The following is an 11,798-nucleotide window of genomic DNA, read 5'->3' as shown; positions in this document are numbered from 1 at the left end:
CTCCACACCCATTGAGTTTTAGCACTTCCCCGTCATGGTACCTCCTTAGCACATCTACCCATTTGTCAAAAACAACTTTTGTCGCGAGTAGAATGTTATGGATGCTGAGTGTGTCATTGACCCCCAGTGTTTTCGAGAGAAGACTCGAGAATTCCTGCAATGGAAATGGCGTGAGGCCACATGCTATGCCACATGCAACGAGGCTTACCTGCCAGGCGCTAGTTGCTAGTGCACGTCCTTGTCCTGGTTTTTGTGGCTTCTTCAGTTGAACCCAGAGCTTCCGTGTTCGTGCCAATGTCTCGTGCAGACCCGATTTGTAGCACGTTTCTTGCTTGACATTCTGCGCGTGGGAGATGTATATGATAGATCGGAGGGGCGAGTTGCCTTTTATCAGGCGGACAACTCTTGTCTTGAAGACTTTCTTCACCTCCTCGCCCACCATAATATCCACAACTATCTGTTGCATCGCCAAGCTAGAATGCTGCCCGGAGACGGCATAGAACCGGATGTTCTGATCGTCCAACACCTTCCTATTGATCAAGTCTGGAAACCTCGTCTCGCCCTTCATTGTTCGGTAGTAGGGGATCACGTCTGCGATGTCGGGTGTTACTGGACTTGCCAGCATCTTCTGCTTCAGTTTCTCCACCCACTCATCAGATACTAGCCTGTGGTTGTATTTGCTTTGGATCTCGATACGGCTCACGTTGATTGTATATACTTTGTTGGAATAGTAACAAGTACTATTATCTGCGACGATTTTTGCTGCCTCTTCTTGCTCTTTCTGCTCTTTGCGGCTCTTCTTTTTGGTGGGTGTAGTGTTCGAACCCGAGGCAATGGCATCACCGAGTAGCTTCTTTTTTGGAGCAGCAGAGTCGGACGTCGGCTTGAGCTTGACCACCCTTTTCTGCTTCGGGGTAGTTTCCAGATCGACCCCCTTCCCCTTCGCTTCGCAAACTGGAGGCACTCTCAACGGCTCAATGTTGGAATATAGTTTTTGAACATCGCCGTAGGTGAGGTCCGTGGATTCCATGTGATCTTCATAGACCCGCAGCGTCTTTGAAATTGTGGGCCTCCTGGACAACCTCTCCCTAGCTCCCTCTAGGAATTCCTCATAGCCGCTGCCCCCCTCCGGGAAGCCGCTAGGATGTGCAAGGTGGATCTTGAAGGCGGACGCTGTCTCTACCACAAGTGCCAGTCCATATTCTTGCATGGAACTGCATGGAGTGTCTGTCACTTGGATGAGGATCCCCATGCATTCTTTTCTCCCACCATCTGTGTTGTACAGCATCAGATCCTCGCCTTCCATCCCGAAAGTCCAACTGGTGAGCTCCTCCCCCTTCTCTGCATCCACATTGACAGTGGCTGGAAGAAGAACGCAATTCCTCGCCTGTTTAAAAATGCACAACAATTAGAGCTGACAGATGAAAAGCTAGCAGCTGGAAATAACGTGAGGCCACACGCCATTCACCACTGCATCAGATGTCTTGAGGCTGCATCCTAAGATGGCGTGAGGCTACACGCCATCTGTAACCGGACTGCACTCGAGAGCCCAATCGGTGCATGCCAATGTTGCTACTGAATGGCATGTGGCCTCATGCTATTTTCTACTTGGTCTAAAAGACTTACCATTTGAAGCCGAATGGAGGCCGTGACAATCGAGGCCGGACTCGCTGGCGAATGTGCACTGTGTGTGCAGCGGATCGTAGCAGCAAGGCTACTCTGCCACTTACAGTTGGAGAGTGGTGCTGAAATCTCCCGGGACGCCAAGTGGGCTGCGTGTGGGTGGTGGAGTGGGCGGCGGAGTTGGCGGCGAAGTTACAAACTGGGTGTGTCTTGAAGTGGATGCCGATGCACACGAGCGCGATGCGAGCGCGAGTGTGATGCAAGCGCGAGTGGACACCGATGCACACGAGAAACCTGTAGAGAAGTGAGCGTGATCGCGAGTGGGAGCGCGATGCGAGCGGGAGCGCGAGTGTGATGTGAGCGCGAGCGCGAGTGTGCGAGCGCGAGTACAAAGCAAAATGCAAAACCTAACCTCACACGCGCGAAATGTCACAACGGTTGGTAATCCCGCCACGTCATCATTCCTCGGACTTGGGCGCCACCATTAATTTCTGGATTGCCGCGCGCATGCAAGCACGCAAAATCCAAAAGAAATCCGCAACGTCATCATTCCTCGGACTGCATGCACGCGAAATCCAAAAGAAAGATCATGATTGGGATATCATTTAATACCCTCGCTATATTTATACCATGCATGATTGGATATTCCAAAGCATCTTGTATTTCCAAAAATGGCAGATGTTCAGCTAAATAAAGAAATTCTATCTGTTTCTATTTTTCTCTCAAATCAATATTATAGCGTGTGGGCTCATGCAATTTTGAACCAAAGAAACCCAAAAAATGTTGGACCCAAAATATTTTGAAAAAACCCAAAAAACCCTAAACATTTTAAACCCAAAAATCCAGGCGTCCTGTGGCGTTATTCCTTGAATGGCGTGTGGGCGCATGCCATTTTCAGGGCCAAATGCTGAATGGAGAAAAATTCCCTTTCAGTGCAAATGCTGCAAGAGGCAGATGCCGAGCACAAAGGACTGTAACTACCTCACATGACACAGATAAACTTTTCTCTATTTGGCAAAGATAAACTTTATAGCGTGTGGGCTCATGCAATTTTGAACCCAAAAAATGCACCAAAAAATTCTCGGCGTCATCTGGCATTATCTCTTGAATGGCGTGGGGCCGCATGCCATTTTCAGGGGCACATAGGAGTATATTCCTAGGATATTCTGACACGCGTGAGATTTTTTTGAGTTTTCTGGAGATCCAACCGTTAGATCGCAACTAGATTTTACAGAATGGTATACAATGTCTTTCTTGATGACCCTGCAAAGAAGCATCTCGATCGGACACCACATGAGACCACACGAGCCTTACAATGTTTCAGGGGCATTTGCCATAGATCCGACCGTTATTTTGCTCCAAGATTTTACAGTTTGGTGTGCATTGACCTTTCCATCGAAACTGCAAAGGGACATCACAATCAGATGTGGGATCACAAGAAACTAACTTCACTAACTCTGGTTTCACCAAGATCTATGTAAGGAGTTATGAAATGAAAGGACCCTCTCTATTGAAATGTGTTTATGGTCCTAGGGGCATTGTGACATATCAAAGGATTTTGCATCAAGTTCTGTATTTGCATGTTTATCAAGCTACTGAATTGCTAAACCCTAAACCCTAAACCCTAAACCCTAAACATGTGGCAAATGCTGCGTGAAGAAAGATGCCCTTTCTGGGCAAATGCTGTAAGAGGCAGATGCCGAGCAGATGTATCTCAGGCTAGCGAAGGGGACGAACGAAAGCTAGCTATAAACATGACGGGATGCAAATAGATTACTAGGCTGGTCCTACGAAAATCAAAAACCATAATTGAAAACATTGAAAATGCAAAAAGAAAGGTTTATAATATTTTTGAATTTTAGGCAACCAAAGGAATGTAAGTAGGGCATGTGTTTGTAAGTTTAAAAATGCCTCAACCACTTAAATTCCCAAGTAAATAAAGCTGTTTCTATTTTTGGTACAGGTAAACTTTATAGCGTGTGGGCTCATGCAATTTTGAACCCAAAAATGCACCAAAAAATGCTCGACTAGCATTATTCTTTGAATGGCGTGTGGCCTTATATTGCCATAAATGGACGTACACACACAACATAATTATTCCTTTACACGGCGAATAATCTTGGCGCGGATCGCTGACATGGCATGGCAAAGTTCGAATCACTGACATGGCACAGCTGGATCGAGGCAAGGACATGATGTGACAAAGTTCAACCTCCGACAGCAAAGTCTAGAAGCTACTCAGTTTGAAATTTGTCAGAGGAATCATAAGATCTGGTTTGTCAGAGGATTTGATGTGACGTTCAAGCGTGTGTTATTTTTGAATTCTCGAACTCATTCCTAGGTCTATCATTTTTGTGCGCCGTGTTCTTGGTTCCGCTAAGCGCAATGAGCGCTGCTTGTGTAAGCGGCGTTGTGGGCTGTGGTTTATGCGTCTACGAGCGGTTGCGGCATTGCGAGCGCCATTGCGAGCGGCAGTTTATGCGAGTGGCAGTTTGTGCGAGCGGCGCTACGAGCAGTTGCGGTGTTGCGAGCGGCGCTACGAGTAGTTGCGGTGTTGCGAGCGGCACTGTCTTTGGTGTGGCTACTGCTTCCTCTTGATATTCGGCACTTGTGCTTCCTGGTATGTTCACCATGGAATGGCTTAGGACCACATTTCGAAATGGCATGAGGCCACATGCCATCTTGGGCCCTTGCAATTTCATGGCTAGCGTATTGTCATGTATGTTTTTACTTGCCTGCAGCTGTGTGTATATCAAGATGGCATGAGGCCTCATGCCAATTTTGTGAATGCGAAATTTCACGTGGGTGTCAATAGCATGTTTGAATAATGGCATGTGGCCTCATGCTATTGAGGTTGTTTGGTATGTTATGATTTAGGCCATTCTCCAATCATTTTTTGTATGGTCTTAACTTCTTTTCTGCACTTTCAGAATGGCCTTCAGGGTTGGGGAAAAGGTTTACATTTTGAATGGTGGGAAGAGAGTTGCAAAAGGGACCCTTGTGTCTATGGATCGGAACTTTGTTATACACTGTGAAAGGCTTGGGGAAGGCAATGCTGCTGTATCAGTAGAGACTGTCTTCGATGGGAATGTGGTCGCTATTGAACGAGGAGAGATGGTCGTCGGGGTAAATGTTGTTGTTGCCTTGAAAAATCTTCAGAAGAAAGCAGATGTTGGGGACAGCGCAAGTGCAACGCATGTTCCCTCCGTGGATCTTAAGAACCGTGCTACATGGATTCAGGCAAAAGTGTTTCTAAACAACCCCGAGGGGGAGGTGGTAGCTGAGGGCTTAGCCACAGTTGTCGATCCAAGAGATGCGGTTGCTAATCAAGAATTGGGCTGGGATGATATTGGAGTTGCGATTTTAGAGGTTGTTGACACAGAAGAAAACAGTCTGACTATTGGAAGCATTGTGCGGTGGAAATTGAGGCACTTAGTGTTTGAGAATGTGAAGGATTCACAATCAAACACCGCTACAACTGATGACAGAACATCTCTTCATGGGAAAAGAAAGTACACCTTCCTAAAGCGCAGCCAAAGGGATCTGAGCAACGAACCGAAAAGGCAGAAAATGGCGATGGAGGTTCGAATGGTCTCGACAGTTGCTTGTTGCAAGAGGAGGTGCTGTCAACATGCTGATTGGGATGCTATTGAAGAGGAGAGAGCAAGATATAAGACATTGTCCTGGAAGGCAGCTCGCAATTTTGTGTATGAGGCATTACGGTCATCTGTTGATGCTTCAGAACATCAGGTGGGGGGCATGGTCTTCCAGAGGGGTTTGGTCTGCATGAAGGCATGGAGAATCATTTATGGAGTCCCTCGAACCACATTCTACAGAATCAAAACTGAGTTCGAGGAACAAAGGGTTCAACAGGCAGTCCATGGGAACGACGGTACGCACAAAACCAGGGGTCATGTTGTATATGGAGAGGCAATCTTCAAGAGGTTTGTCGAGACATGTAGCGAGCAGCAACCACATAAAACCCGCCTCTTGGAAGATGGAACACGAGACACCCAACGAGTTCTCCCTTCCATGTATACCAAGGGGGCCATATTGGAAGATGTGAATCGGGAACTCCAGAGTAATGGCTACAGGAAGCTGAGCCAATCTAGATTTAGTAGATTGTGGAGCAACAGGTTCAGGGATGTGAGTATAGGAAAGTACTGCAGCTTTTCAAAGTGTGACGAGTGCACTGCTATCAAAATGGCTTTGTCGAAGAATTCTTGCAGCGCTCAAGAGCGAGAGACGTTGGTTAGAAGGCGGCTCGACCACAACATCGAGCAGAGAAGCTGCAGGACTGCATATTATCATAATAGGATTCTCTCCATGGAGAGACCTGACTCTTACCTCTGCATCATCCACGACAAAATGGACCAGAAAAAGACGTGCTTACCTCGACTCAATCCTGCCCCCAAGGCAATCTCTTCATCCATGCAGCTGCCTGTGTCTCTGTTTGGCATAATCGCTCATGGGCATGGTGCCCAGAACTATGGGAACTTCTTTGTACCTCTATGGGGTGGCGGGGGTGCAAACATGATGATTGCGTCCCTAGCAAAACACTTAAGGTCTCTGCAAAGTGCGCAGACTGAGCTGAACGGCCAACCCTTGCATAAGGCCCTTGTCGATCGAACCCCATACAGGGTTCAGCTGGAGGAGGAGCAAAGGCTTGCAGTATCGCGTGGGGCCCCATGCCATCCCAGTGAATATGTTGGCCGTCAGATTGTAGGGTTATCACGTGAGGCCTCATGCCATTCCGACGAGGCTGGTCGCCCGGTGAATGCACAGCCTCATCCAAACGAAGCAGAATCTCAAGGAAGTTCTTGCAGCCGATGTGGCCTTCCACCCCATCTTCTGCTCCAAACAGACAATGCTGGCAGTGAGAACAAAAACATGTACGTCTTCACGTACTTGGCGATGCTTGTTGCCAAAGGCATATTTGAAACGGTTACACTTGGCTTTCTCATGGTTGGGCACACTCATGAAGACGTCGATGCCATGTTCAGTCACTTGGCAGAGTCCCTCCGGCGATCCAATGTCCTCACCCTCCCACAACTCTACGATGAATTCCAAAATTGCATCAAAGGCACTGTTGAAGCTGCACTTCTGACAGAGGTTCCAGACTTTAAGGGGTTTGTAAGAGGTTACATCAGGGATGGATCCGAAACGTTGATTGGCCACTCCAAGCCTCTTCAGTTTCATTTCAGCATGTGTGACGGTGCTCCAGTGATGAGGTACAAGATGAGAGAATGGGACACAGTGTGGCTGCCAGTGGACGGCATTGAACTCTTCAAGAGAGATCCCATAACTGGGGAACCTATGATTCCTCAGGGTTCCCCACGGCCGATGCACCCGGATGGACTCAAAGACCAGGAAAGTATAGTGGCCGGGATTAGACAGCATATTGCCTTCTGGAAGAGGGGGTTGGTGTTTGGTGGAGAATCCTATTTTCAGAGGTGCAAGCCTTTGCTCGAATACTGGGAGAAGATTATATCTGCTATCCAAAATGGGCCGGTTGTATATGAAGAATTGGAAGAGTCCTTTTGGCCAGAACCCAGAGCACCAGATAGTAGCGGAACAATGTCCTCTGGAAATGCAGTGACAGATAACGATGTTGAGGATCACTATTGTGGGCCGAGGAACAAGAAGCCGGATTCAGCATTCAATCCAGTACAGGTCTGCAAAGGAATGGTCGTGCTTGTCAGACCCAGTAATAAAAAACAAATGATATGGGTGGGGTGCTGCATCACTGATGCAGAGGAGGACGCGGAAACTAACTCCTTCAATGTAACTGTGGAGTGGTTCAAGCCAAGTTCCGGATATACGAAGGATTGCCTAGAAAAGAGATGGGTGCTGAATCCAAGGGATCCCAGCATGAGCATATCGGTGGATAATGTTGTGCATGGTTGGATGCGGAAGCAGAGTGCCACCATCACCTTGCCAGACCATGCAAGAGATGCAGCAAGAGCATTCATAACTCGGGTTCAAGGTGAGATTCATTAATATTCCTTTACAAAGTTTCTAATGTATTTTATTTCAAGGTGAACAATCCGAATCTGAATCAGAGGAGGCTTGATATAGTGTGTGAGGTAAAACAAAGATGATGTGACATATGCATTTACCAATCACACGTGCATAAATCTAATAATATGGCGTGTGGCCCATATTAATGGCACATAAACCCATATTGTGGGCTTACGTGCTTTATGTACCATCATTCCCTTGCAGCGTGTGTGTTGGTTTCCTTTTATAACACAACGAACTCCATATTTTAGGGTGAAGAGCGTTCTCATGGCAAGCACAAAATCTGTAAGTGAGGCAGAAAAGGAGACGGAGAAGGAGATAGGTGAAGATGTAGAATATATAAGTCTTCCAAACTCCCCGTACTATACTCCAGGTGATCATTTTTCTGAACAAACGGCAACATTAACAACTATCGAGAACGCCCCAGTAACGTCAGAGACAACAATCCAAAGCAAAACAACTGACCCGGAGAAGGATGATAGTACCGCTGAGAGTACCAAAAAGGAGGTGTCCACTAGCGCTTAGGCTTATAATGGCGTGTGCCCTCATGCCATTTACTTGATCACCAAATACCTTTTTCCCTTTGCACTAGTATATCTTAATACCGGTCTGAGAAATAGAATGGCATGTGCCCTCAGGCCTTTTACTAAATCACCTTTGAAAGAAATGCAAGCCTCTATGTCGTAAAAAAAAGGTACTAGAGAAATTCCTTAATAATATGAATGTTATTTAGTTTCATGAAAATACACTAAGGGTCAAATGAGTTAAATGACTTCTCCAGACTAGCAATGCCTCTTGCTACACCTTCACAATTAGATTCGTTAGAAAAAGATAACATTGAATAATATCTAAATGTTCTCACCATTAAGTTATATGTCTGGCTAATAGGAATGATGTTCATCTTGGAAAGCTCACCACACGCTCAATGAACAAACAAATAGTGTGTGCGCGCATGCCATCGCTCTTCTTTAGCTTCAGATTCGGCTTGTTCACCTTGACAATGAGATTTATTATACAACTAGATGGACTCAGTCTGGACATAAGGTCACCGCGCTAGTCACCATGCCCCAGATATGTCTAGCCCCTGGACAAAAAACATATAATTTCACGTCATTTTCAAATACTTGAAAATTTGTACCTAGTCCCATTTTACTGAATAAATCCCACTTTAACGAAATAGAGCTTAACTACTCATGTGGATTGAAACATTCTCCCAAATGTCCTCAAATGCGCATTTGGATATGTTAACAATTGTGATGATGCCTTATAATAATCACATTAGCTTCATCAAAAGCCATATAAATCATCGATGCAATTTGGCATTCGCTTCCAAAGCTTCTTGCAAAGCATTAGAGTAGATCAAGTTGGGAATGTTATAACTACCACTTTGTCAAGATCTTGTGGGGCATGTGTATATATTTGCTCTAGCCACCCTTGATATTACTCTTTGACTAATATAATGTTATGAGACATTACCTCTTGCACTTTTTACTATAGATCCTTCAACTCTACTTCTTATGCAAGATAGTCCTATTCTAATAGAAGTTGATGCTATTGCTACTTGTGTTCAAAGATAAGGGTGAGGATGTGGTCATGGTCGTGATGTCTACTATTAAGTGTGTGATAAGGTTAACTACATGTATTGGCATTATTAGCGTTTAACATCTTCCATTTCTCAGATGGAAGTCTTGACATCAATGTTGTCCTATTGGTATTGTTATAGTAGAAGATCTTGATATAGAGATTCTTTTAAGAAACAAAGAGTTACATGAGTAGTGGAGGGTCCTTGCATGAATAAGTTAGTAACCCCTCTTGTAGCACACGTGGGTTTTACCCTTTATCCTATGGTGATTTACTATAAGATAACACTATGAAGTAGAACTTAAACCCTTTATATGCCACATATCACATGTCATATGTCACTTGGTTAAAAGACAGTGGTATGGAACCCGAGTTTCAGGGCCTTGGGCCACTGAACCTAGGAATGGTGCCAAAATCCCAAGCATGGAGCCAAGGAGTGATGGAACTAGATCATAGAGCAACTTCTGAGCATACAGCCCAAGAAGTGAAGGGACAGAGCATAGAGTGACTTGGAACAGTCATAGAGTATCTAACATCCTAATGCTAAGACTAGCATGCAAAACGGAGCCCCGCCCCCCCCGTTCCCCTTCCTTGAGGAACACACGCTTTGGGCTTTCACCCCAACCCTCCCTAAGTATTAGGAGTTCGTCCCTGGGACAAGCTCGAAACTTACTAAATATGAAATGTCCTTAAATTGTGAATTTGGACATGGGACAAACACCATTGTGTTCAGGACAATCTTTACATTTTATAGATATGCCAAATGAGCCAATCTAAACACTTTCCATAAATAGTATTTGGGACTAAAATGAGACTAACACAAAGGGCATGATAGCGAGGGTATTTGGTAGACACGGTAAACTATCATTTAGTGATATTAAGGGACCAAGCTCAATATCACGGGGGTTCCCAACACTAGCAAATGCAAGTCAACGAATGAGTTTCTTTAGCCAGGTCAAGTATGCTTGATTAATAGCACTTAGAAATTCCGTCCTTAAGTTCATCTGGTCAAGTGCACATACAAAGACTAGTTTCTCAACTAACTTAAACGAAGACTAATAACGGGTCTAGCAATATCAACCTCTTACCGTCGTGGCAGTAAAGAAAAAATATCCGAAAGGACTAACCGATAGGTAACTTTTGATACCCGAAGTTACATTTGCGACATTCTCCCCTCCTTAGGGAAGATTAACGTTCTCGTCGATGCATACTTGAGTTTAGACCACCGGCAAGGAAACAACTCAAGAAAAAGTTCATAGTGATCACACTATGTGAGAAATACATCAACTTAAATGAGTTAGGGTAACCTCTTTGTCTAACGCAGATGTGCTACCAACTCAGACACCTTCTGGTCGTCACCGACAAGGAAATGACCAACGAAGTCAGCCACCCTTACTACTCTAGGTGTTACCCAGCTTACAAAAGTGTGATATGCCCCTACCCGCAGAGACACAGAGAGAGAAGCTAAAGGCCTTAACCCTTATGAGCAAAGAAACCAAACTTGTCGGTAAGGTTTAAATAGACTACTGTAAACAGATAGTTAGAATTGTTTACACTATCACACCCTTTCAATGGAATAAAGAATATTGACAGAAAGGCGGGTTATGTGACCAGTTGACAATAGTTACCCCATGACTAAAGATTTCACCATGCATACGAAGTGCCGAAAACAGTCTGCCTATACTGGCCCAAACTTAAATATTAATAGATGGACAATATCAAAGTCATAAACAATGATAGCTTAGAGACTTAATTGTTAGTGAATAAATCTTAGATTAGAACATAAAAGTATTCCAAGTAAGTTATCATCCGATAAACTAGTAGTAGAGTATAAGAACCAACAAGATCATCATAATTGGTAAACATAGAAATCACCATCTAACAAAATTCAATAGCAAGTATATCATTATGGAAACTCAATGATGAAACTTAACTATTGAAGATGGCAGATAGTATGCCAAACAACTTACTAAAGATAACTCAAAGAACACAAAGTATCATTAATTGATAAGCATAATGCTTACGAATGTATCACCCAAAAGAAATAACATCCCAACCTATCAGAACTAACTCAAGCAATAATCAACAGAATAGAATGAATGCAATAAAACCAATAAACACCCATTCATGCTAATTATTACAGAAGCCAATCTAAATAAATCTCCTTTAACAATACAAAAGAACTCAAGTTGTTTAAGCAAGTGTCAGTAACATCTTATTAATGTCTTAAACCCAAGAGATCAATCCAAAGCAAACCACAAAAAACATGTGGTAATGCAAAAAGCCATAAACTATCAAATAAAACTACTAACTATTATGAAAGACTATCAATCATCCAATCAATAAAGAGATGCATAATCACCATAGAAGAAAGAATCTACCATTTTGAAGAACAACAAATTATTCTAGATCAACAATAATCAAGTAAAAATTTTGACAAGGATAATTAACTATCCTAGATGATAGTTAATTATCACTAATGATTGTCAGATGTAAATATTAATTTCAATATCAAAGCTAACAAGCCAAAGTGCCTTCCCCAACAACTTCTAACAAATGGAACAATGAGCATG

Source organism: Selaginella moellendorffii, unplaced genomic scaffold (assembly GCF_000143415.4).
Source record: "Selaginella moellendorffii unplaced genomic scaffold, v1.0 SELMOscaffold_35, whole genome shotgun sequence".
In the NCBI taxonomy this organism is placed as follows: Eukaryota; Viridiplantae; Streptophyta; class Lycopodiopsida; order Selaginellales; family Selaginellaceae; genus Selaginella; species Selaginella moellendorffii.
Note: the sequence above shows the minus strand (reverse complement) of the source record.